The 5450-nt window shown below is 39.0% G+C and overlaps 1 long non-coding RNA gene across 1 annotated transcript; it reads left to right on the plus strand.

Moving 5' to 3' along the window:
• The first annotated feature begins 1234 nt into the window (after nt 1-1234).
• Nucleotides 1235-1500, plus strand: LOC132897840 (uncharacterized). The gene is made up of 2 exons (XR_009656392.1): nt 1235-1304; nt 1430-1500. It is a non-coding gene; the product is annotated as an uncharacterized LOC132897840 (long non-coding RNA).
• Nucleotides 1501-5450: the final 3950 nt, after the last annotated feature.

Raw genomic sequence — 5450 nt, forward strand, 5'->3', positions numbered from 1 at the left:
AGCCTAGCCTAACAATAAGCAATACCGGACAATGTGCAATATACACTACCATTCAAAAGTTTGGGGTCACTTTGAAATGTCCTTATTTTTGAAAGAAAAGCACTGTTCTTTTCAATGAAGATCACTTTAAACTAATCAGAAATCCACTCTATACATTGCTAATGTGGTAAATGACTATTCTAGCTGCAAATGTCTGGTTTTTGGTGCAATATCTCCATAGGTGTATAGAGGCCCATTTCCAGCAACTATCACTCCAGTGTTCTAATGGTACAATGTGTTTGCTCATTGCCTCAGAAGGCTAATGGATGATTAGAAAACCCTTGTACAATCATGTTAGCACAGCTGAAAACAGTTGAGCTCTTTAGAGAAGCTATAAAACTGACCTTCCTTTGAGCAGATTGAGTTTCTGGAGCATCACATTTGTGGGGTCGATTAAATGCTCAAAATGGCCAGAAAAATGTCTTGACTATATTTTCTATTCATTTTCCCAGATAGCAAATGATGTTATTTCAATGTTGATATTTGGTCAAGATGGTTGATTTACAGTTATAGTTGAACACTGATGGTGGATCAACCATTAATCAACCACTGATAAAATAAAAAGTTGAAAAAATGTGTTCGAATCAATGTAATGGTTGAAGGAAACATTTGATCAATGTTGAATATATGTTGATTTTGTTGTCATCATACACTGCACCACTGGACGGGAGCCTGGGGTGCACTCTGGGTGAGACCATTTTGTGGGAGGGGGGTTTCCTATATTTCATTGAATTTCATTTATTTAATTTAGAATTTTAATAGAGCACAAGGAACTATGAAGAATAGATTATTATTTATGGTTATGTGCAAATCTTGTGTGTGCAACATGTAAGGAAAAAACGAACAGAAAAACAAACATCTCCGTTTTCTACCGTACCGGCTGCTATTTGGAATGGTCCAAATAACCGTCTCTCAGAAGAACTTTCAGAAGAGCTCCGTTGACGACGAGACTTGCGACCATAGACTGTCCGTGCTTGCGACTGAAGAAATTTGCTTCAACAACACTGGCCAGTTCTCCTCTTTGTGGTAAGTGTGGTTAAAAATAGTGGTTAAGTGTATAGGCTTCGTAGTAGTGAAATGGTAGCTATAAAAGGACAGCCCTCTGTGACAATTAACCTGACCTGTATTATCGTGATTTTCATAAGGTGACGCAGGTCTGCTATGCTAGAAATAGCTAGGCTTACCCAGCAGGCCTTCAGCGAATTGGTGAAAAATTGGCTTCGGTACGCCCCTTGGTGTGTCGGGGGAAAGAAAAGGAACTAGATGTAAGTGAACTTGATATTCCTAAATTGCTGTTTTGTAAAAGTAAGAGGTGATTTGTAGTATTTGCTGTCTGTAAAACGTTCTATCATGAGCACTGACATAAATGTTGCCTCTGCTTCTCCCACAGCCTCCACTTCAGGATTGAAGTCTTTTTTTTTTCTGTTGTTACTGACACAATAAAACAACAATAACAAACAATCCCTCTTCTGTTATTTAATTCGGTAATTGACAAATATGTATGTATGAATGTATGTGGTTGTATGCAGTGTTTGATCTGTCTGTGTAGGCTGATAGACACCCATGAAGTACAGTGGTGCTTGAAAGTTTGTGAACCCTTTAGAATTTTCTATATTTGTGCATAAATATGACCTAAAACATCATCAGATTTTCACACAAGTCCTAAAAGTAGATAAAGAGAACCCAGTTAAACAAATGAGACAAAAATATTATACTTGGTCATTTATTTATTGAGGAAAATGATCCAATATTACACATCTGTTAGTGGCAAAAGTACAGTATGTGAACCTTTGCTTTCAGTATCTGGTGTGACCCCCTTGTGCAGCAATAACTGCAACTAAACGTTTGCGGTAACTGTTGATCAGTCCTGCACACCGGCTTGGAGGAATTTTAGCCCGTTCCTCCGTACAGAACAGCTTCAACTCTGGGATGTTGGTGGGTTTCCTCACATGAACTGCTCGCTTCAGGTCCTTCCACAACATTTCCATTGGATTAAGGTCAGGACTTTGACTTGGCCATTCCAAAACATTAACTTTATCCCTCTTTAACCATTCTTTGGTAAAACGACTTGTGTGCTTAGGGTTGCTGTCTTGTTGCATGATCCACCTTCTCTTGAGATTCACTTCATGGACAGATGTCATGACATTTTCCTTTAGAATTCGCTGGTATAATTCAGAATTCATTGCTCCATCAATGATGGCAAGCCGTCCTGGCCCAGATGCAGTAAAACAGGCCCAAACCATGATACTGCCACCACCATGTTTCACAGATGGGATAAGGTTCTGATGCTGGAATGCAGTGCTTTCCTTTCTCCAAACATAACGCTTCTCATTTAAACCAAAAAGTTCTATTTTGGTCTCATCCGTCCACAAAACATTTTTTCCAATAACCTTCTGGCTTGTCCACGTGATCTTTTGCAAACTGCAGACAAGCAGCAATGTTCTTTTTGGAGAGCAGTGGCTTTCCCCTTGCAACCCTGCCATGCACACCATTGTTGTTCAGTGTTCTCCTGATGGTGGACTCATGAACCTTAACATTAGCCCATGTGAGAGAGGCCTTCAGTTGCTTAGAAGTTACCCTGGGGTCTTTTGTGACCTCGATGACTATTACACACCTTGCTCTTGGAGTGATCTTTGCTGGTCGACCACTCCTGGGGAGGGTTACAATGGTCTTGTATTTCCTCCATTTGTACACAATCTGTCTGACTGTGGATTGGTGGAGTCCAAACTCTTTAGAGATGGTTCTGTAACCTTTTCCAGCCTGATGTGCATCAACAATGCTTTTTCTGAGGTCCTCAGAAATCTCCTTTGTTCGTGCCATGATACACTTCCACAAACATGTGTTGTGAAGATCAGACGTTGATAGATCCCTGTTCTTTAAATAAAACAGGGTGCCCACTCACACCTGATTGTCATCCCATTGATTGAAAACACCTGACTCTAATTTCACCTTTAAATTTACTGCTAATCCTAGAGGTTCACATACTTTTGCCACTCACAGATATGTAATATTGGATCATTTTCCTCAATAAATAAATGACCAAGTAGAATATTTTTGTCTCATTTGTTTAACTGGGTTCTCTTTATCTACTTTTAGGACTTGTGTGAAAATCTGATGATGTTTTAGGTCATATTTATGCAGAAATATAGAAAATTCTAAAGGGTTCACAAACTTTCAAGCATCACTGTAACTCTGAATGAATAATAAAAGTAATTATACTCTATTAGCATATGTACCTTTAAGATAATGGTCAAACAGATATCGATTCAGTGTCATGACATGTCGATTTCCATTTAGATGATGGTTGAATCACTATTGATTCAGTATATTATTTCAACATGAAATCAACGGAAATTTAAATGTAAGTTTCTATTTAGATGATGGTTGAATCACTATCGATTCAATGCTGATAGGGTTGAAAATTCAACGTTGATTCAACCCAAATTCAAGGGGACACTTTCAATATCATTTCAACATTATTTCAATATTTTCTGCCAAACGCTATTTCAATGTTGATTCAACTGATTTTTGCTATCTGGGTTTACAACTTATGGTGGTAAATAAAAGTGTGACTTTTCATGGAAAACACAAAATTGTCTGGGTGACCCGAAACTTTTGAATGGTAGTGTAAATGTGCAACATAATGTGCAATACCTCTCCTGCTGGACTTTTTTCATATCTTTTTTTAATATTTGTATATATAAATACTTAATTTATCTAGAAGTTTTGTCTAAATACTTAATTTATCTAGAAGTTTTCTCTATTTTCTATTCTCTGTTTATCCTGTAATGATGCTGCTGGAATTTTTAATTTCCCTGAGGGAACCCTTCCAAAGGGATCAATAAAGTTCTATCTAATTTAATCTAATCTAATCTGGATATGTATGCAGATCCAGGATTTTTTTTTCTTTCCAACGTAACTCAAAAAGTAATGAACAGATTTGGGTGAAATTTGGTGGACAGCTTTAGTATTATCCTCAGTTCAAGTGATGCCATTTTGATATTGATAATATCAGTCTTGGCTGAGGTATGCACTCTACCGAGTGCCCTTCTAGGTTTTCATGAGATTACTAGTAAATTTTCAGACTAAATTAATATAAGTGGGGTGTGAATTACAATAAATGACATGTCTTTAGAAGAAGAAGATGCCTTTATTTGTCGCATGCACACTCAAGCACAGTGAAATTTAACCTCTGCATTTAACCCATCTGAAGCAGTGAACACACACACATACCCAGAGCGGTGGGCAGCGCCCGGGGAGCAGTTAGGGGTTAGGTGCCTTGCTCAAGGGCACTTCAGCCCAAGGCTGCCCCATGTTAACATAATTGTATGTCTTTGGACTGTGGGGGAAACCAGAGCACCTGGAGGAAACCAACGGAGACACGGGGAGAACATGCAAACTCCACACAGAAAGGCCCCGTCGGCCACTGGGGTCGAACCCAGAACCTTCTTGCTGTGAGGCGATAGTGCTAACCACTACACCACACCATGCCTTATGTTTAAAGATATTGCAATAAGTTAAACTGTACTATGTTTATTGGTATATCAGATATGTGAATATATTAAATTTTAACACAAATTTCTTTTGTATTTTGTATTTGCTTGTGTATTGGTTTGTTATTTTGTTTTCTGTAAAAGTTTTTGACTATATTATTATTATTACTGCTTGATAGATGCAATGACGGGGCGGCACGGTGGTGTAGTGGTTAGCGCTGTCGCCCCACAGCAAGAAGGTCCGGGTTCGAGCCCTGTGGCCGGCGAGGGCCTTTCTGTGCGGAGTTTGCATGTTGTCCGCGTGGGTTTTCTCCGGGTGCTCCGGTTTCCCCCACAGTCCAAAGACATGCAGGTTAGGTTAACTGGTGACTCTAAATTGACCGTAGGTGTGAATGTGAGTGTGAATGGTTGTCTGTGTCTATGTGTCAGCCCTGTGATGACCTGGCGACTTGTCTAGGGTGTACCCCGCCTTTCGCCCGTAGTCAGCTGGGATAGGCTCCAGCTTGCCTGCGACCCTGTAGGACAGGATAAAGCGGCTAGAGATAATGAGATGAGATGAGATGAGATGAGATGAGATGAGAGGTGCAATGACTGATATTGCCCCATTAGGTCCTGTATTTGTGTAGTTTGTATGTTAAAAGTCTTGTTTCATTGTAAATAATTAATGGGGCTCGTACTGATGTTACTGCTTTACTGACATCAAGCCAAAAAAACCCCCCAAAAAGTCTGATTACTGTGCACTGTATTAACCCTACCATAACAGAGTATCAGTTTCTGTACACTTACTGTATATCTCCAATTTCACAATAACAATAAAATTGCATGATGAATTACACAATAAAACAAAATTATCAAAAGACCCATTGATTATCATTTATTATAAAATGTAAATGGCTGTTCAATAAGTCAGATTTAATT

This window comes from Neoarius graeffei, chromosome 14, assembly GCF_027579695.1.
Source record: "Neoarius graeffei isolate fNeoGra1 chromosome 14, fNeoGra1.pri, whole genome shotgun sequence".
Taxonomy (NCBI): Eukaryota; Metazoa; Chordata; class Actinopteri; order Siluriformes; family Ariidae; genus Neoarius; species Neoarius graeffei.